At 34.9% G+C, this 20993-nt stretch overlaps 1 protein-coding gene across 1 annotated transcript in view; it reads left to right on the forward strand.

Moving 5' to 3' along the window:
- Positions 1-20993, forward strand: part of SBF2 (SET binding factor 2) — a 208442-nt gene that overhangs the window by 57592 nt on the left and 129857 nt on the right. Inside the window, exons 2-4 of the mRNA XM_009994267.1 lie at positions 1753-1890; positions 17363-17476; positions 19158-19268. The gene's annotated coding sequence lies outside the window, so the exon portion shown is untranslated. The remainder of the gene's footprint in view (positions 1-1752; positions 1891-17362; positions 17477-19157; positions 19269-20993) is intronic.

Genomic DNA, 20993 nt, shown 5'->3' on the forward strand with positions numbered 1-20993 from the left:
AGTGTTAAGATTGTAAATTCACGTGTTTGGAGCTTAAGAAGTGCCAGAGGTAGGACTGTATGAGCCACCTTAGTGGCTTGCCTGCCTTGTATGGGTTATTCAGTTTTAACTGTATCCAGTGGAAGGTTGTTATGTATTAAGAGAATCTTGCTGCATTCTTTGCTTTTTGGCTCATACTTGTTGAACAAATAGCTACTCAGAGTTTTTTGATTTTTAGGTTACTTGAGCTGTGGTTTCCAGGCTTCACTTGCCACACACCACCTGAACTCTGCCATATGTACAGAACTCTTAATTATTTTATTGTCAAACCTTTTAATGATGCTTTTGTTATAATGTTGGTATATATCAACCATATGACATTATCTTTATAGCAGTCTTGCAAAATATATAGTGGTATCTACATATTTTTAACTGACATAGGATGAAAAACAAAGGGAGATTATGCCAGTATTAGCAAAGTCATGGACTAAGACTGGATGCTTAGCTTGGAATGATTAGGATGTCCTTTCTTGGAGTGCTTTTTGATGTTCAGAACAGATATTCTCAGCTGCAGAAGGGAGTGCTTAGCAGTTCTGAGGATACAGACTCAGAAGTGTTAAGCTGACTATTTAGAATATGAAGAATGTAACATGAGAAAACTTCAGTTTTGAAGATTTTCTCAGGATCATAAAATAAATTGTATATCAGAGGCAGAGTTTTAACTGCTGTTCACCTAAGACTACCCAGGTTTTATTGTAGAGGTTCTAAAGATGAATTTGTAGTAAAAGTTTGTTTACAGCTTACTCTTCATGGTCTTTCAGTTTTTAGCAGCTTTCGAGGTGGAGGAAGCAATTCCTGGAAACAGGAGATTTTGACCTATCTTTCTGTTACCCTTGGTATCTACATTGTTTAACAATTCTAGAAATGTGTTGGGTTTTGTTGTTTTTTTCTCATTCCTTACAGGGAGTTACAGGGGCTATTACCTTCACACTGTGTCAATTCTAATTTATAATTTTGCTAATAGTAACAATATAATTGCACATATTTAGTCTGCTCATTGCTCTAGGAGCCTTGTAACTTAGTATTCTCAGTACATATGAAGTATTTGGAGGACTGCTGCCTGTTTGAGTCTGAGAAGCAGGCTACTTTCTTAGTCCCTGAGACTTAGAAAGTCATGAAACTTGAACATATTTTTCACAGGGGGGACAGACTTAAATTTCTGCTATACTATGGCCTTGTAAAATTTCAGATGTTGGCAATGAAGCATACAGAGGCAATAAATGGATGAAAAATACTGCTCTATAAATAGTCTTTTTTAGGAGTAAGTATTGAATAAATTTGCAAGTAGGTGTAAATGGAGTATCTGTTGACTAGATAAATTAATGGAGAACTTATAAATATAGAGACATTCTGAGACTCAACAATTTTAGCTTCAAATTGTAACCTGTTATCCAAATGAAACCTGCAGAATATGTTGATTTATTCCTGTTACCTGTTAAACCCTTGTCAGATAATCTTAAATACTGAGTTCAAAGTAACACATCTTCAGTTTGTAGAATTTCCCTCAGTGTCTGTAGAGCTAGATTTGCATCAGTTTGACAAGCTCTACAACCTATTGTGGTTTTCCCCATTTTCTCCAAATTTTCGAACCTTGCATATGTTCACTTTAAATGAAATTAATTTCTTAATATATTGTTTAAAAATATTCTTAATGTTTCTTAAAACAATTTGTATTAATGCTTAACTATGTATTTTGTTTGTTTGTTTCATCAGTTTTGCCAGCCTGGAGGATGGCAGCTTTCGAAAGAAAGAAAACAACCAACCTTCTTCGTTGTGGTTTTGACTGATATAGACTCGGAGAGGCACTACTGTTCCTGCTTAACTTTCTATGAAGCAGAGATTAACCTGCAGGTAAAAACTTTACAATAAATAATAAAAATGCAGAAAAATGTGTCTAGCAACAGTAAAATAATGATATAGAGGACAACTTTAGAAAATATTTTGCCGTTCCTGATAAAGATATCTTCCTCTGTCATACAGAAATGGGTGTATTTTTGCTCAAAGGTGAGCTTGATGTACTATGTTAGAGTTTTTTGTTTGATTCTTTGGTGGTTTTAATCTGCTTTGAAAGAAAAACAATAACCAACCTGAAACATCTCATAGAATTTCATTATCTCCACATTCATTTGTTTTTGTTGTGTGTTTTTGTTTGTTTGTTTGTTTTCAATGGGACAGCCAAGATGGTGTTCCTTTCATTTACTTCCGTTTTTGACATTGCAAGAATAATTCTCATCTTTGTTCTGGGAAAGACGTTTACTTACTTCTGCTCCCTCTGCTGGCCAACTCTATCGTGCCAGCACAGGACGAATTAGTACAAATATTCTGTAATGTATATACATATTTCTGTAAGTGCATTTATTGGCAAGATTTGCATGAGTGTAAATGACAAGATTTAAAAACTGATAGAATAACTCTTCAGTTTTTGGGTAGGTCAGAGTTTGGGTGTCAGCTACTTGGCAGTGTTTGTTTTTAAACATGTATTTAATTATTTTTGGGCAACCACAGTCTTTCAAAAATAGACATTTTTGTTTCCCATTTGATGTAAAGTACTTTACACAATCTCTGCTGTCACAGAATACTTGGAATCTGTAGTAGCTGGAACGTAGGGAAAACCTAATCCAATCTGTAATTGCCAACTGTCGTTATGTTTTGGTATGTTTTCTTTCTCAAATGAAAATAAAAAATAAGTAAAACCTTGGCCTTGAGTATTTTCAAATTAATTAAGGCTAAATAGATGGCTAAGTAATTTTTTCTTAGTGAAGAACTGCAGTGCTATTGATTATTTTCAGAAAATGCTTTAAAAAAATCCAGATTTACTCTGTTTATTTAATATTGGAGTTGAAATGTTACCCTGTTTGTAGAATAAACAAAATATGCAGTGTAGTAATAATGATATTGTGCTTTTTTCTGAGCTCAGTTGGAAGCTAGAGAATAATAGTTGTTCTTCCATTAGTGCTACAGTTTAGGTGGGTATTTTTGTAGATTATTAAAAGGAGTTAAAAGAAGAAATGTAACAAAAAATTAGTCTTAAAATTTAGTGTGAATCAACTGACATCTTCCTGTTAAATATTTTGTCATTATTTAATGTCTGTAAGTAAAGAAGTGAAGAGTGAAATATTCTATAGTAGTTCTTTCAAAGCTGATAAAAATGTGGAATGGAGAATGGCTGACTCTTCCTCCATTCTATGTATTTCATAACATATACTAAATTTAGCAAACTTGTTATTTATCTTGTGGCTTCTAGCAGCTGCTTTTGATTCACTCTCCACATCTTTCAAGTAATGCTCATCACAAAACATCCAGTATTAAAGAAAAGGTTTTATTCTTATATTGCTTAACTATTCATACAAAAAAACAACCAAAACCTGAGCACAGCAGGATGTTGGTTCTCATAATGCCATTCCTGGCTGTCTTGTAAAGAATGCATACTTTTTAGATGAACTTGCTGTGGTGAAATTTATTCTATGACTGCATTGTTTATAGCCAAACTTCCTGTTTCTTTCTAAAATCCAAAGAGAATTGAACGTGCCCTATTACATGGTCATTAGACAAGAATTCAGCACGTGTACAATCTGTAATGTAACATAAGCTTGTGAAGCATTGGGCTATGAAAGTAATATTGGTTTAATGCATGCCTCTTAAAACAAACAGTCCATGAAACATAGTGTCCAGCACTTCAAATCTGGACAGTAGTTTCCAGAGGTAAATACAGTTCAGGTTTTTTTTTAACTGAATGATGGAGCTCATTCAGACAAAAAGTAAGATTCAGTTTCCAAAAAAGAAGGTTGACTTCTTTGCCAGTAGCCTTCACCAGGTAAACCTTGCCTGATACATGAGATTGGTTGGATTTTGGCTAGAACAGATTAGATGTTTGGCTTGGCAGAATTATATTCACAAAAAACTAGACTTGACCACTTGTCTGTGGTTAATTTAACTGCCAAATGAAAACAAACTCATTTCTTAGCTTGTGAATGCTATAGAAGAATTATCCAACTTTTAAGAGACTCCTCCATAATAATAGAAGATCCTTTTTAACACAATGGATCAAGTGGGGTCTGAGAAAGCTACTTCTGATTCCCTTCATTCCTACTTCTGATGTTCTTTACAGGATAATTTGTAAATAAATGCTACCTGAAAAGTGAGGAGATTTTACTCACCTGATATATCTAGGTGGTACCTGTGATAACATAGAGTGCAAGATGAATATAGCAACTGTAAAAGTTATGTAGTCTGCAGGAAAAAAGTATTCTCCTTGGTATCTGTGAAAACTGAATCCTTGGATTCAATTTAATCTCTTGGCAGTTGCATGTCATAACAAGTTTTCCACAGAAAAGCACAGGCTCTATTATCAGCTGATGGCCTGTTTTCAACTTCCTAGCCTTGCATAGAAAATAAAATACTATTTTATTTGTTGACTTATATGAATAGTTCTTTACATTATTGCAGTACTGTAATTCTGAACTGATCCAGAATTTATAGTCTTCATGGATGCTGGTCAGTTTGATTCGTGATCAACTCTCATAAAGCTGTGATAATATATAAAAAAGATTGATGTTACACTTAGTCTGATTCATGAGGCATACACATAGGAATCCATTAAATACAGGAATAGAACTCACTTCATTGCTGTGCAGGTGATACAGCTTTGCCAGGTAATCCTTCATGGTTGGTTTGGTTTTACAATGCTAGTCTTGTTTAATTGTCCCCGTAACATTTGCAAAAATATATAAGAATATGTTACTTATCTGAGATTAAAATAAATTTGAAGTTTTGACCTTTACAGGAGTCTAAAGTTTGGAATATGACTAGACTACTAGAGACAGTCTAACAATGAATTAACTGTGGTAAAGTCTGTGTCATTTAAAGATTTCTTTAGTGTGTTTCAGATCAGTTCAATATGCAAGATTTCTCTCATCTCAAGTTCCTACCAGTAAAAAGTGTAAAGAAATCTGAGATACTGCACTGCTTTCTCCTTCCAGCTTTTTGTTTTCAGCACATGCTTGTTCTGATCCACATTTCTGCCTGGCTTAAGGTGTCATTTAAATGCCCTAGCATATAAATAAAGCTGAGTACCATAATTACTTGCACGTATCTACAGGAATGAGGAAGAGGAGAATTAGTCAAAACATCCCAGTTTCCTCTTCCCGCACAGTGCCTTCAAGGTTTGGTGTTTTTTTTGTAGGAGAGGTATCCCATTACTATATTTTGATTGTTGCTGTGTACTTCCAATCTCATTGATTTGATATCTGCTTAAAACCCCATAGATTTGAAGAAAACCTTGTCTTGTCAATGAAAAAAATAGTCTCCTTAGCTTATTTTTCTAGATCCTGAAGCTGTAAACTGTTGAGGAGTCAAAGGGTATTCAGAGAAATCATAACGTCTACAAAATTCACTCAGTTACTTGGTGTGTGTAACTTTATGAGCCATCTGAAAAGCATGTGCGTGTGTGTATGTATATGCACACACAAATGCACACACACATATGTATGTATAGTTCTGTGTGGTGTATACTCTCTTTACCAAAAAGAGGGTCTTATTTCTAACAGCAGCTTCTGGATGTTGGCACACAAAACTGACTTGATTTAATACTTTTGACTCAGCAGATACTTCTACTGACCTCAGCCGTGCTTCTTACCAATTAGGCAGTTAGAATTTATACTAACAATGCTTGGAAGTGCACCATAGATAGAATCTTTATTAAAAATGTTGACTCACATAATTTGGAAACTTAATGGTGAAATTGTACATTGCTTTGCACTTTGGAAGAAATTTCTGCTCTCTCCTCAACCCTGCCATCAACAAATTAGATTTATGCCAGTAGCTGAGCCTGTGCAACTGCATTTCTTGCATTACAGAAAATCTGCTCTATGAGATCAGCACAAAAACTCAAACATTAGTTTGTAACAATCATATACAAATTTCATAATTCTTGTGTGTTGCCTTAAGCATATGTGCATTAAATATTGCAGTCTTAAAGTTGGTAAGGTTCAGTATATCCTTCTGAAAAATGCACATAAGTAATAATTCACTGGTTTCCCATTTCCTGCTATTCATGTTCTCTTCCTCTCTCTGCCCCCTTAGAAAAGAAGAAGAAGAAATGGTAAAAATCCCAAACCATAAAATGGCAGATTCACAACATTCACAAATATTTCCTGACTCAAGGGAAAAACTGCCAACAAAATGACTTAATGAAGTTTTAATTTTTATGCTTGGACTGAAGAGTTGGTGATCCTACTGTCTTAAAGCATATGCTACTTGATGAGTCAGTGACGTTTGGTTTTTAGCAGAGGATTAGGACACTCAGTCCAATTGAACTGAAAAATCTGATTCTCCATTTGAATATTATATTAGCATGTTATTCTTAAGATTAAATTTAATAAGTTTTTGTGTATATCCCAAATACTGAAATGGTTCTGAAAGTGACCTATTACTGTCAATGCTCCCCAAACACATTTTATGGAAAAAAACCCCAACTTTAAAAATGTTTACTATATTACATCACCATCTTAAACAAATTTTCTGAAAAATGGACTGTGATAGCATACAGAGATTTAAGTAATGCTTCATTTCCTTTCTGCTCCTGTGTAAAGAGAAAGTTGCAGCTAATGTTCTAGAAGAAATAGATTTGTATTTTTCATGTCCCTTTATATATTTAACGTTCTCCTTTTCCTTGTTACTCCTGTGCTGTGTCTACAAATAGTGCCCACATCTCAGCTCACAGGAGGTGGGGGGGGGGGCACTGTATTTTAAGCAGAGACTTTTTGTCAATAGAGATCAGATAATTTATCTGACTTTCAAACAGTAGCAACACTGATTCAGCAATTAATTTTAATTTTTTTTCAATGTTTCCCCATATGCAATTTAAAGGAATTAATTGCATTTATTTTAACTAACAAAACAAAAACCTACTTGTGAAAATTTACCTTACTTCCATACTGTTCTATATTATATAATATATATCTTATATATATTATATACTGTTCTGTATTATATAAGGAACATTATGACTAAGTTAAAATACAGTAAGAATTACCCACTTTAGGTTTTTGATTTTTGCTGCTTGTTCTGCCTAGTTGCTTAGGTCTTTGCAGTCTCGTGTAAAGCTTGAAAGGGTGGAATCCATGTGTCATGTTTGTGGCATGTAGGGAAGATTTAGAATATTCTAAGCTCTGAAATTACTATTTGCATATACATAGTTCTTGCTGAAGAGTTGTTACTGTAGTTTCTTAACATTCTCCAGTGCCCAGGTTAACGTGTTGAAAGCAGTTACTTTAATGGTATTAATTACAATTACTTACTATTGGTTATAGGGCAACTGCATATACATTATCTTGGACTTCCCAGGTCTTCTGGGGTGTGCATGGGCTAACAGCCCACTCCAGAAATATACTTTGGCCTATGGCTGCATAAGCTGTACTGAAAGGTGGAAAGCGTGGGTACCAGTTTACTTTTGTTCCTAAGTTCTTTCAGTGTGTTTAGATAAAGTGTATAAGCACTTAGGGAATTTTCAAAGTGAAGTGCGTTAAATGGTAAACATCTAATAGATGCTGGTGGTGTAAATCTTGTGTAACACTGGGAAGGTGCAATGCAGACATATTATCATATATGAGTACTCTGAAGTGTCAATAGTATTCAGGGAGTGAATGAGCTGACCTGTTACAGAGACTTGAGGTTACTCTATTTGTTAGGTTTACCACCTTTATGTAATTTTCTGTCTTTGGTCCTTTTCTTTTTCAATTGATAGAATCCCCAATATGACTACTACAGTTTATCATCCTGTTTTGAAATTATTAAATCAAGATAATGGCTTTTATGCTGGTAGAATTATTCCAGTATAAATTTAGCTGCAGCGGTGTAATTCTGTGCATGTAGACAAGCCATGAATTAGATCTAGTCACCTGTGGTTTTAGTTCTGCACAGCAGATTGTAGGCAGGATGCAGTTTGTCTTCTGGAGGCAGTCAGCTAAGTTTATTTTAACTTTTGTGTATGTGTTAGAATTTATTGGATACATGCAGTTGTGTAATCTGAAAATTAAATAAAATTAATTTATGTTGAATGTTTTTTGGCTTTTGATTGCTAATAAACCAGCTAAGAGTGGATCTGACTGTAAATAAAGACCAGCAGACTCACATGGAGAGAAAGGGATCCATCCCAAATGAGCAATTGGCACAAGATTGCTAAAGCAAACTTCAAATAATTTTTCTTAAAATAAGAAATGGTGTGTGGTCTCTAAACCTCCTTTGCTGGGCAGTTAGTAGAAAAACAACGGGCTTGCTGAACTTGGCATAATTGCAGTGCAAAATTTTGTGCAGGGCAAACTGGTTTTGACAATTGCAATGAAGTACTAGAGTGAAAGTTTTGTAATGAGAGATGTTAATTCTCTCTAGGACTGAATGAATTAATGAAAGTATGATTCTAATTTAACTTTCTGTTCACATTTTATTTCATTTGAGTTTCAAATAATGCCTGCCAGCTTCCACATGCAGAATGGTGAGGCTCTATCTAATGCTTGTTTTCTAACTTTTCTGCTACCTGGTACCTCAGTTTAAATTTATTTTCTTCACTTTGACAGGAAAATAAACCTCATTTTTTCTCCACTCAACATTATTCACAACTAAATGCACTGACTTTAATAGCATATGCCCCCAGAGTGGAGATGTATGGTCAGCATATCTGGATTGTCCTCATGTCTGAAAATGAGTGGCATCTCTGACAGGCAACTCACAGAGCTGCATGCCACAAAGGTGGTTCAAAGACCCAGAGGACATAGTGATCCAAATTGGGGCAATCGAAGTGAAGACTAGATGGACAGCTGATAGTCTTGGACAGTTGGATAACAGTTCAGAGTTGCTTCATCTAGGAGCCATCAGTATTGGAGATTTGATAAATGGCAGTTTTGGGCATACACATCAAGTATGAGGATGGACAAGTCCAAGTTCCCAGAGAAGAAGGGGGTGAAAAGACAGGGGAAGAGGGATAATAATGGTTTATGTGTGCTGTAATTCAGCTGCATGTTGATGGAGCAAATGCTAATGTGTTCTCAAGCTGTGTAAGTCCCTTAACATCAGCTACATTCAGCAGTAGGAAGAATTTTTTTGAACTATACTGTTAGGTCATTTTCATTTTTAAAAATTTCCTTCAGTTCCTAATGTAGATTTTGGCTAGATTGTTATTTTAAAGTTAAATGTCAATATTTAGAAGCAGAGCTGACATCTTAAAATAATATGATTGTTGTGGCAAAATTAAGTTCATAAAGGTTCAAGAGGAAACCTTGAGGTCTAGATCAGAGCAATGAATGTCTATATTGAATAAAAAAAAAGAAGGTTAATATGAGTAAAGTTGGCTGTTGTAATTTGTTTTCTTGGCTGCCACATCTGTTGCCTTTAAATGAGTTGCAGTTTTTCACTGAAGTAGCATAGAATCAGTCACTTTTTTTTCTACTAAAAGCTTTAATATAATTTCTTAAGCTGAAATGGAAGCTTGCATGAAAATGTCTTTTTATGTGCTGATTTTCCATATGCAACTTTTAAAACACATCCTGTGTCAGCCAAATGTGACTGACAGTACAGATCTTGTACTTATTTTATGAATGTGGAAGGGTGTGAAGCAGAAAGATACATTTCATAGACGACTGTTACATGAGGGAAAACGTGGGAGTGTGAGATCATCCCTTAGATCATCCATCAGGTAACACAAATGTTTTAATTTAGACATAAATCTACAGGAAATTATTATTAATCCATAGCCACAAAGAACTACTTGCATGTTATCTGAACGCTGTAATTCTTTTTCTTCTGTGTTCCAAAATTCTGAGTCCAAGTCTGAAATCAGGAATGAAATTCAGTGACATTATGATTTAGATTTCTGTAAAATTTTTGAGTGTGTGTCCTTAAATATTTTTTTACAGTCAGAGAGAAAAGAAAGAAGGGAATAAAAATAATTTATTGATTTTCCCCCCCTTGTGTTTAGTAAACTGTCTAAATTACACTAAATCTTGTTGAGTACTTTCTGTGTGTGTGATTTGGGTATTGAAAGAGCATCAGTGTGCTATTGAAACCATTATCTGCCAGTGAACACTAAATAAGATGAATTCAAGTATGTTACATTAAATGTTTGGATGAACATAGGAGTGGTAATTTTTAGATCAGAAGCAAAAGTCATCTTGCATAGTATTTTATCTCTGTGGATGGCTAGGAGCAAATGTCTAGAGAACAGCAGAGGAACATGGCAAACATAATGTGTCCTTGAGTGGTCCTTCCTCCACAACTAGAAGGACCAACTGAGCCAAATACACCTGGTGCGTTTTTCATAGACTCCGTGAATTTCATTAACTTGTCTGGCCTTCTCATGACCCTGTGGTACCATTCTGTAGCAGAAGAGTTTAATAAATTAAATAACCATTGCATGAAGAACTACCGCCATTTTTTTGCTTTGGACATACTTCAGTTAGCATGCTGGTTGTGGTGATAGTTGGTTTTGTTGTTCTTCCATAAGACTAACTGTGAATTACAAGTTTACTTTGAGTTTGGTGTTTTGGTCTGATTATTAAGTGCTGTTTTCTAGGTGAGATTTTTTTGCTGTCAGCAGTAGAAAGTATATGAAAGTGTAAGCAATGAGAAAAGGACCTTGATGCAAAGGGCTTTTTAACAGTTTTGTTATCAGTTTGATGGAGCTTCTTTCATGTTTCAGGCAGTGTTACAGTGTTTGGCAAGTCAGTTTGCAAAATAGGTCCAACGAAATTTCTCCCTTCTGTTCTTTTGATGCTCTTTAGCCTGGAGAAGAGAGGGCTGAGGAGAGACCTTATTAATGCCTATAAGTATATAAAAGGTGGGTGCGAGGAGGATAGAGCCAGACCCTTTTCAGTAGTGCCCAGTGACAGGATGAGGGGCAATGGGAAGGAGCTGGAACACAGGAAGTTCCATTTAAATATGAGGAGAAACTTCATTATGGTGAGGGTGACAGAGCACTAAACCAGGCTGCCCACGGAGGCTGGGGAGTCTCCTTCACTGGAGATATTAAAGACCTGCCTGGATGCAGCCCTGAGTAATGTGCTCTAGGGTATGTATCCTGCTTTAGCAGGGGAGTTGGGCTAGATGAGCTCTAGAGGTCCCTTCCAACTCTGACAATTCTGTGATTCCATGATACACCAATTTATTTGAGGAACATTTGCCATATTTTTAATTTAAAATATTTTTTGTTTAATACTTGAAATTTTCTTCTAATACCAAGCTTTCAAACTCTTATCTAATTACAATGTTCTTGATAAAATTCTGCAAACTGTGCCCTGTTCTTAAAATGTTTTATGTATGTAGAGGTTTAAAGCAGAAAAACACCAATTTAAAACAAAGCAATACGTTGTTTAATAGTATGTGTATCAATCCCACAAGTATTCAATTTTGATTGCATCTGTTAAAAATGTATTGAACCTTTTTCTATACTGTGGATCTGGGACATCATTCCTCATCTGTTCCTAGGTGACTCCACCTATCAAGTGTAGAAGGTAACAAGGTCTGTTACCTTCTTCATTAAAAAAATTTTAAAATGCTTGAATAATTACTCTGAAGCTTGGGCTTAATGCCATATACATCATTTGGCTAAACTGAGGATCAAATTGTTCTCAGAAAACAAGCCAACAAAGAAATAGCAGAGTGATGATGAACAGTGCTGATCACAGTTAATTTTTCTAAACTATTTTTTATCAGTAAGGGATTAATACTGTTTTGTTTCATTTGGTCATGTGAATTTTCTTTTGTGAGATTATTTTTTCAAATGCTGCTTTGTTCATTCAGCTACTTTTACTGACCAGGTTTGTAAGTTAGGAAGTGATACTGTTAGTTCAGTTAGTTGGCTATTGAACATTCCAGTTTACCCCATCACTTTAGGTTCACAAATATGATAACTGGATACTTCTTATATCATAAGAAGAAATGCAGAGAGTTAAAATAAATGCTCGCTGTAGTTCTGTGTTGTGATTTATGTAAGAACCTATGAAAACCATTACTATGTCAAGAGTTGGATATAGGTATTTTTAGTGTAGATGTGGGTGTGTAAAATACATGTGTTAAAATATATGACAAAAATGGAGTTTGAGTCTGTTTATTATGTATTGTTTATACAGGAAAATGCGAGGGGAAAAAAAAAGACAAGTAAATCAAACAGCCTGCTGTAAAAACAGATAAGACTTTTCTGTTTAAACTTATGATACATATTGAACCATGTTCTACTTACACAATAAATAAATGCTTATTGTATTTTAAAATTTTATGAATGTAATTCTGTATCTAGTTTTGAAATTGATTAACTTGATTTTTCATATACTTTCTTCGATCTTATGGGACATAAGTGTTTACATTCATTACTGTGACATTGTGTCCATGTTTTTGTGATATGTTTTTGGAATACGACAATTTAAAATTTGTTGAAGAAATATCTAAATTTAACAGTTTGGCAATGCTGTTTCTCCAAGAGATGCAGCGGGGGTTAGAAGAATAAAGGCAGTATTTAAAAAAACAAATGCATGTACCTGCCATGTTTAAAATTCCCAGACTGTCATAATCAGATATATGTGAAGAAGGAACCATCACAAGGAAGATTTCTGCCAGTTGATTTTGTGGATAAGAAGTTCTGAAATGAACATATCAAGAATTGCAATATTATCTGGTAGATTTTTTGGAGAAACTACTCTATGAACTTGAGTCAGATGTAGTTTATAGATCTCTGCACTATATTCTCCTTATTACTTTAGAAACCAAGTCAAGATACAGTAGAAGAGAGGATTCTGGGTTTGGCAGGCAGAGAACAGGACCCTGATGGGCTTCATTCAAACACAGATATAATTACAGGGGAACAAATATTTTAAGCATGGCAAAATCATGGATGATCACAGATTGTCATACAGTTCTTGTCATTAATAAGTTAGTTTAGTCTGTTACCTGTCCCGTAGCTTCCTGAAGTGTTTTTCAGAACTTTATTAACCTGATGTTCAAAAAACATTTGCTCATTTCCAATCTAAAGGTACAGCTATTTCTGAATGAGATTTTAAATGGGTATCACCTTTTAAACTAAGTGGATCTTTAAGCATTTGGAACACTGGTTTGCTCTCTAGTGGTACATTTTTCTCATCTCAACTGTTTTCAAAGTTTGCCTGAATGTAGAAGGGATAGGGACAACTTATCCTGCCACCACCTAGACCCTGTGTAGAAATAAAAAGGGGGAAATTGAAAAAAAGGAATCTTGTTCAATATTTAATTGAAATGAAGAGAATTCTTAATCTGTTCTACTGTAGTATGAAGGGCTACTAGCCAACAGTCTAGATGGGAGATACCAGGGAAGCCCTGTAGCAGTAAGCCAAATAACATTAGCATCATCTTCCCTCCAGTAGAAGTACAAAAGGAAAACTGTAATATTCAACTAGATTTAAGAAAACAAAAATAGATTTAGCACTATTATATTCTTATTTAACCAATATAAGTTGATATTTCAATTTATGTATTGTTAGCAGGGTTTTCCTTAACATCCAGTTGTTCTTAATTCAGTTGTCAACTGAATGCTCTATTTATAAAATAGAAATGTATTGAGAAAAACAAATCCACACAGTTCTTTTATTTTATTAACTTTGACTAGAGAATATTTTTACCTTAGTTGAGAAAAGAGCTAAAGAAAGATGAAATGTGTATATGTCTGAGCAAAAGCATAACTAGAAAGAATTAAGTTTGTGGGTTTACCTCTTTGTATTTAGTATTACTACAGAATGCTTTGGTTGTTAATGCTTTGCTTGAGAAGTAGGTTAAAAGTCATGTGTTTGAAATTACTATCTACTTAGTCTACTGACTCCTAATAGTGTGTCTGCGTGCCTGTCAGAACGTTTAGCCATGAAAGAAGTAAGACTGGTCACATTACATTTTCCTATAAATATTTTATGAAGTAAGAGAGTGTTTTTACAGTGTAAAGGATTTATCAATTCGGTACAGTGCTGTTATTGTGAGCTTAAAGTTTTAAACTAAATCTAATTAAGATTTAGTTCAAGACTTGATTTGAAGTTGAGCGGACTTTATGAAAATGGCCATTTATAGGAACATCCTCCCTGTCTGTGCTTCCTGAGTTTTCACTGTCTTAGTACCATGTGACTCTAGAGAAGCTTCCATATTTCCCTTACCTTTCAAAATGTGGAATATGTTTTAATTTAGTTTTTCCTAATGTTGTCAGGGTACACAATTTATCAGATAGCCAGAATCTGTTGCCTTTATGCCTAGAATTCGTAGTTGTTCTTTGGAACAGTTCATACAATAAACTGCTGCTGATTATATGCTTAATGATGTATAACCACTAAACTGTAATTTAAAAATTCTTCTTGCATTTTGGGGGCAGGGGGAGGGAACTGCAATGAATGTAAAATCTCTCAACATTGTAATGGATGGAAGTAAATGAACATGTGTGGGACATGTGACTGTTGAGTTATTGTGCTTCTTGAGTAATTGGTGAATCACAATTTTAACTTAGAAATGAAATGCAAACTAGACTAAACATGTACGCTGTGTACATTGCTTGCTGTTTAGGTAAGAATTAAAGTATAAAGCCAAGTATATGACAATATATATGTGTATATATATTGTTTTGCCAATTGTTTTTGCTTTGGTATGAATATATTATACATATCTCTTAATTAAAACAGCTTGTTTAACACAAGCATAAATACTCTAAATCATTTTTACTTGAATGCTGAATTGTTTTTTAGTTAGGAGGTTGTCCTCAGGTCAGGAAGTTCCTGAGCTGCAGCTTGTTGGAGTCTGGGAGAATGCACGGGAGGAATGACTGGCCTTGCTGAGCTTGTCCTCTGTTCACGGGGACTTTGACACCAAGGCAGGGTACTAAGCTTTAGATGAACCTTTTGTCTGACTTAGTATAAGCAATGCTTACACTCCTTTTACTTATTTTTGTATTTTGTATTTTTGTTAGACAAGGGATGACACAGCATAAGTGTATACCATGTAAGTTTTATGTCCTGAACAATCACAGTGGCATTTTCACAGGAACAACAGATTGCCATTTAGTTTGTGTGTAACAAAGCATTTGTGTCTTCTCTGGTATACGTATTAAAATGTACATGCTCTTGTCTGTCTATATAGTAATGAAAACAGGACACCAAGGTGCACGTGTGCACACATGTACCTATGCATCTTACTATTTAGGGGAGTGTTTGTGAGAAGTGCACACAGAACTTGAGCTTCCAAGAGACACATGCCTGTGTTCAGGACACGAGCCTGAAAGACCAGGTCTGACATTATGGATAGAAGGAGGGTAGTGAGCAAAAGCTCTGCTTGTAGATACCTTCACCTTCTTGTCACGTTAGATAGGAGCTCTTTATTACCCTACAGCTGACAGTGCAGCTACTAGCTGATAACCAGCTACTGGACCTTTTCAGAGTGACCTTTTCAGTTTGGTGCTAGAATTGAGGAGGGCATTTGTGTAATAAAAGGCAGGTCTTGGTGTGGAGGCAGAAATTATCAAGTGATTCACAAATGATGTTGAAATATATAATGGTTTGGATTGAACAGACCTTAAAGTTCATCTAGTTCCATCCCCCTTGCCATGGGCATGGACACCTCCCACTAGAGTGGCTGTGAACACTTCCAGGGAGTGGGCATGGACAATTTCCTTGAGCAACCACCTTACAGGAAAAAATGTCTTCCTAATGTCTAATCTCAGACTACCCTTTTTCAGTTTAAAGCCATTTCCCCTTGTCCTGTTGCTACATGCCCTTGTAAAAGGTCTCTCTCCATCTTTCTTGTAGGCCCCTCTTCATTGCTGCCTAATAGCTCATGTCTTCAGCTACTGCCATTTGGCTCTGACATAGGACTGTGCAGACAGGACTGGACAGGGAAGGATTGTTATTGTGTTTTTTTCTTGTAGAAAGCCATTTAGGTTAGTGAAAACAACACGTGCTTTTGAGGGAACCTCTTTAGGTTCTGACCAGAAGAAAAATAGTGCTTTAGATTGGTCATCTCCAAACGTTTTTGATTGTGCAACCTATCAATAAAATCCCCACATGAAGCTTATTGAAACTAAACATTTTTCATAATTAAAAGCATTTATTGAGTCAGCTTTTAAAGTACTTGTGCTTTCATTGTTTTAACTGCTTTTATTTGGATACATGCATTTGCTTAAAGAAACCCTACATTCTCAACTGAGGTTGCGAAATAAAACTCTTGAACTCACAGCATTCCTGGCATTTTAGAGCAATTCTATCAGGTTTCTTCCATTTAATAGAAAAGTAATGTTGATTTTTTTTTTTTTTTCTTTTAAATAAGCTGAAACTGTTGACTAGTAATGTGACAGAAATAGAAGACAGATATGTCATGTTGTCTTGTGGAAATGGAACTAATTTTTCTCATATTCCTCATTAAGATAATACAGTGATTTTTGCTTAGAAGAATGCTCTGTCAGAGGAACAAATAAACTACTTGGAAATTTGGTGTGTGATGCGGGGGTGGAAAGAATTTCATACAAAAATTGGACAGGCTTGCTGTCATTTGTAAACTTAGTTAATGAATTTGTCAAAGAATGTGTGGAATTTTAGAAATGAAAATATGTAGTGACATCTTTAGTTTTAGGTATGAGTAATTTGTGATTGAATAGTAAGCACTGGCAAGGGGGTTATAGCAACTTGCACAATATCATGAACAAGTGCAACTTATCTGCATTGTACTTTTCTCTTTTAAGCAAAAAACTTAGTGATTCATAAGTTTGAGGGATTTTTTGGGGAAATTTGAACTAGTTTTCATGTGAAGAAATGCCTTCAGATTCCAGATTAGCTGGGTCTAGCTGGGGATGACTTAATAGGTAATTTTATTTCTAACATTAGTGGAAATTCTGTAAGAAATTGAGTTATATTAATATAAGTAGGACAGCCAAATATTCTTTTTGAAGTGTATTTTTCTGTATTTGGGGTATTGTTTATTATAAATCAACTAATGCTTTGATGTGAAAGGATCCTGTTCTATAGTCCGCTATCTAGAATGTGAAACAGAATTTAATGTGAAACATTGTCCTGTTAAGCTGTTGTCTCGGGTAACTTTATTTTTGGTGTGTTGGTGCATGACTTCCCAGGTAAGTTAAAAAAAGTTGAACTACATCTAGAAACTCCTAGGGAGCCAGGAAACCATTGGAATATGTTCCTGTTAGATGACTTGATTACTAGTTTCAAAAAATGCTTTAGTCTACTTTTCTGAAGTTTTGGGACATGGTTAATTTTTGTAAGAATGCTAACATTTTAGGTCAAGGTTTTCTTTCTGCTTATTAATTGAAGTGTCTCTGTTTTTCAAGGGAACAAAAGAAATTGACGGTGAAGAGGAGTCTGGTTTAATTCCGCCTGCAGAAGTATTTGCTCCTAAGAGTCTGGTGTTGGTGTCCAGACTAGATTATCCAGAAATTTTCAGGGTAAAGAACTTGCTATTGCCATTTATAATGTATGTCAGAAGACAAACCTGTTTTTAATGAGTAGCAGTGACAGGATTTTTGATTTAGAACATCTCAGTATTGATTGGGGAATTTAAAAGCAAAAGTAGGCTTAGATTGAACTTGATAAAATTCAATGTCTGTGACAGTAAATAGCCCCTATAGGTTTAAGCAGTGCTTTTTTACCTTCCAAGCAGTTTTAAATCTACATAAAATATGAAATAGAGATTTTTCTGGGCTCAATTTACTCTACAATGAAGGGAATTAATAGAACAAACCCAGACTTGCTCAGGTAAAAACAACACATTAACAACATTCGATTAGCTATATAATGGTAAATTAATAGCAAAATTGTGGTTTTCCTTTGCATGTAAGACAAAATATCAGAGCCTCTTCCAGATCAAATTAAGATACATGACAGAGATTTAGCATCCTGGATTACTTTCAGCTGTTGAAATATGACTGATCTGAGATAAATTAAAAGCGTACATTTTTAGTAAGATAATACATATTAACAGAAACAGAGATCAGTTTACAGATCAAGGGAGGAAATCATTCAACAGTTAAACTGTCATTAAACGTTAAGAATGACTGTACTGAGTGAGATTAAAAGTCCACGTAGCCCAGTATTTTGTTTCTGATAGTGGCCCATAGCAAATGCAAAGCAAAGTGTGTAAGAATAGGGCAGACTATAGAAACAGTTCCACAAAATACTTTCCTAATTCAGTGTGAATTATAGTTAAATGATAACCTGAAGCAGAGGTGTCATTTTTGTGGTTTTTATCATGTAGTTTTTCAAGTTTCTTAATGCTCAGATTTTACAAAATCCCATGGCAAGGAGTTTTGCAGCTTGACTATGTGTTGTATGAAAAGTTGCTGTTGGAATTATTTCTAAGAAGTGTATTCCTAAAGTATTTGCTGATTTATGAAAATTACAGCAGTTAAAAGCACTAAAACGATGCTGTGGAGCAGTTATTTCTTTTTCTCAAAAGGCATGTTAGAACATAATGTTGAATCATCTTACATTAAATTATTAGTACAAATGATAAAGCTGTATCTGTGGCTTCTCAATCAAACCTGTGTCAATTAAAAAAAAAAAAAAAGAAATGCTAAAGTGTTAATATGCTGTTCACTTAAAATATACCTTTATATTGGAATAAGAAAATAAAGAATGTAAGTTAAATAATATACAGAGTTGTAGATTCTTGATTATAGTCTTCATATGAGCCTCAAAAGCTTATTGAGTCATAAGTGTTCTATTCTGGAAACCAGTTGAGTTTAGGTCCATAGAATTCAAAGCATAGATGAAGCTACATTGATAATTTTTAATATTAATAAATATTAATATTATTAATATTATTGTAGTAAAGCTCTTTTTGTATAATGAAAAAAAGCACAAATACTCAATATTTAATTTCTTTTAAGAAAAGAATACACTTACATCTGCCAGCACATACCTCCCTTCAAAATAGCCTAGCTAATTTTTAAAAATGAATTATTGCTTCTATAGCTAATTACTTCATCTTCAGTTGGGAAGTACTTGACTACATTAATAACTGTTAAAACACACTTATTTTAAAAAATATATGTACTTAGCTATGTAAGTAATTTAACATCTGCCTTCCCTGTATAGCAGGCTAATATATTTTGTCTACCTTTCTAGGCTTGCCTCGGCCTGATCTATACCGTGTACGTGGACAGCCTGAATGTGTCACTGGAGACTCTCATTGCAAATCTCTGCTCATGCCTTGTCCCTGCTTCTGGAGGGTCTCAGGTAAATGGGAAAAAAAAGGTATTTTTCCAGCTAATTGAATTTATGAAGAAAACAGAAAATAAATTCTTGAAATATTTTTGAAGAAAAAAGATCATAGTTCAGCTGAGTTCTTTCCCTGTGGCCTGTGAGGGCTTTCCCTGTGGCCTGTCTTCTAAAGACAGCAAAAATTCCATTCCAGGATTAGGTCAAAGGGTTAATTTTGTCACTGAGTTGGCTTTTTGCGAGGCACGGATACAAATCAAGCAGTTTGTATAAGCTTAGTTTTTTATAATAATGTGTGTTCAGGAATATTTCTGCTTGCTGCAGAATTTTTTTTTAAGGGCCTTTTTTCTTTGCCGCTTTTTAAATGTGTCCTTCACTTTAGTTCATTTGCCTGTGTCTTTCCGTGGTGCAGTTCAGGATTCCACTGATAATTTCTTTAGTAAATCTTTTAAATTTTTATTTTCATACAATTAAAAAAAAGCTAGAAACATAACTTGGTTTTCTCAGGTATTCCAGGTAGCCCATGCATTCAAGAAATAAGAAAAAACTTTCCAGCAAATAGACTTCTTTCTGCTTTTTACTTGTGGTTTCTGTGAGCAGAAAGTCAAGTTTCCTGGTTGATTTAATTTAAATAAGTTACTCATATACATATGTGGTTTCTGACAAGGTCGTTTTGTCCTATTTGCTTGGCCTTCGTGCTGTGACAGGACTGTGAAATTGTTGCCCTTATCATGAAACATACCTGGAAACTAAGCATGCAAATGGCAATATTTTGAAGTTCTTTCTCACACTTTCTACCCAACATATGGGTTATCAACCATCTAGAAATCCTACAAAACTTAATTATTTTCTGTTTTTCCCATAGCCCTGACTGCTTTGGAATTTCTCTTAGTGCTATAAATGGCAAAATGTCCTCTCAGCTTAGTCAAGAACCACCTCTTATGGCTCTCCAGGCAACCACTTCTCCCAGTGTTTCTGCATCTCAAAACTTTTGGTTTTGAAGGGGAGTAACTAGGTTGTATTTCCTCATGAGAAACTCTTTTACAGTGGTATTGAACCTCATATTACAGGTTTTGGTGGTCTTAAAATTCTGGCTCCTTTTCTATCCTTTTAGTTTTTGTTTCTTTATTTTACTTCCTTCTCCCCCAAACACAACTTTCCCCAGTGGCCTTTTCCTCTGCTAGAAGAGGGGGAAAAGTCATGCTCTTCTGACTGATCTCCCTTCTGCTTTCTCTCTTCAAATAAAATGTTTTTTTACTTTGAATCTTAATTTGCTGGTGTCAAACTGTCATTTGATCAGAGATCAAGATTTCCTTATTTCTTTCTTAAGCTTAATTCTTCCAGAGCTAAATCTGAATTATAGATCCTAGAATGAAAACACTTTCCTAGCGTTTATCTCCAGAAGTCCTTGAGGAGCCTCCCAGGTTATTTCTGTGTCCACTTTTGAAATAATCAACTTCTAAAAAAGTTACTGACCTTCATCTAGGTCTGCTGCTGAAGTGCCAGGCATTTCTGTTATGACTTAGAGACTTGTTTTTACTGTGGAGCATTTTGGTTTCAAACATCTGCTGTGCAGCAGCTAGAGCTTGCTACCTTCATACATTCAACACCTTTGCTGCCATATAGAGTGCAGTTGTACCACACTTACTGCTTGTACAGAAATGCTTCCCAAACCGTGGTAGTTCTTGGCTAGAGGAAAAGAGGAATGCAAGATTATTTTGCACTTAAAATACTTTATGAGAT

The sequence above is a fragment of the Chaetura pelagica genome, unplaced genomic scaffold (assembly GCF_000747805.2).
Source record: "Chaetura pelagica isolate M959 unplaced genomic scaffold, ChaPel_1.0 scaffold153, whole genome shotgun sequence".
NCBI classification, from domain to species: Eukaryota; Metazoa; Chordata; class Aves; order Apodiformes; family Apodidae; genus Chaetura; species Chaetura pelagica.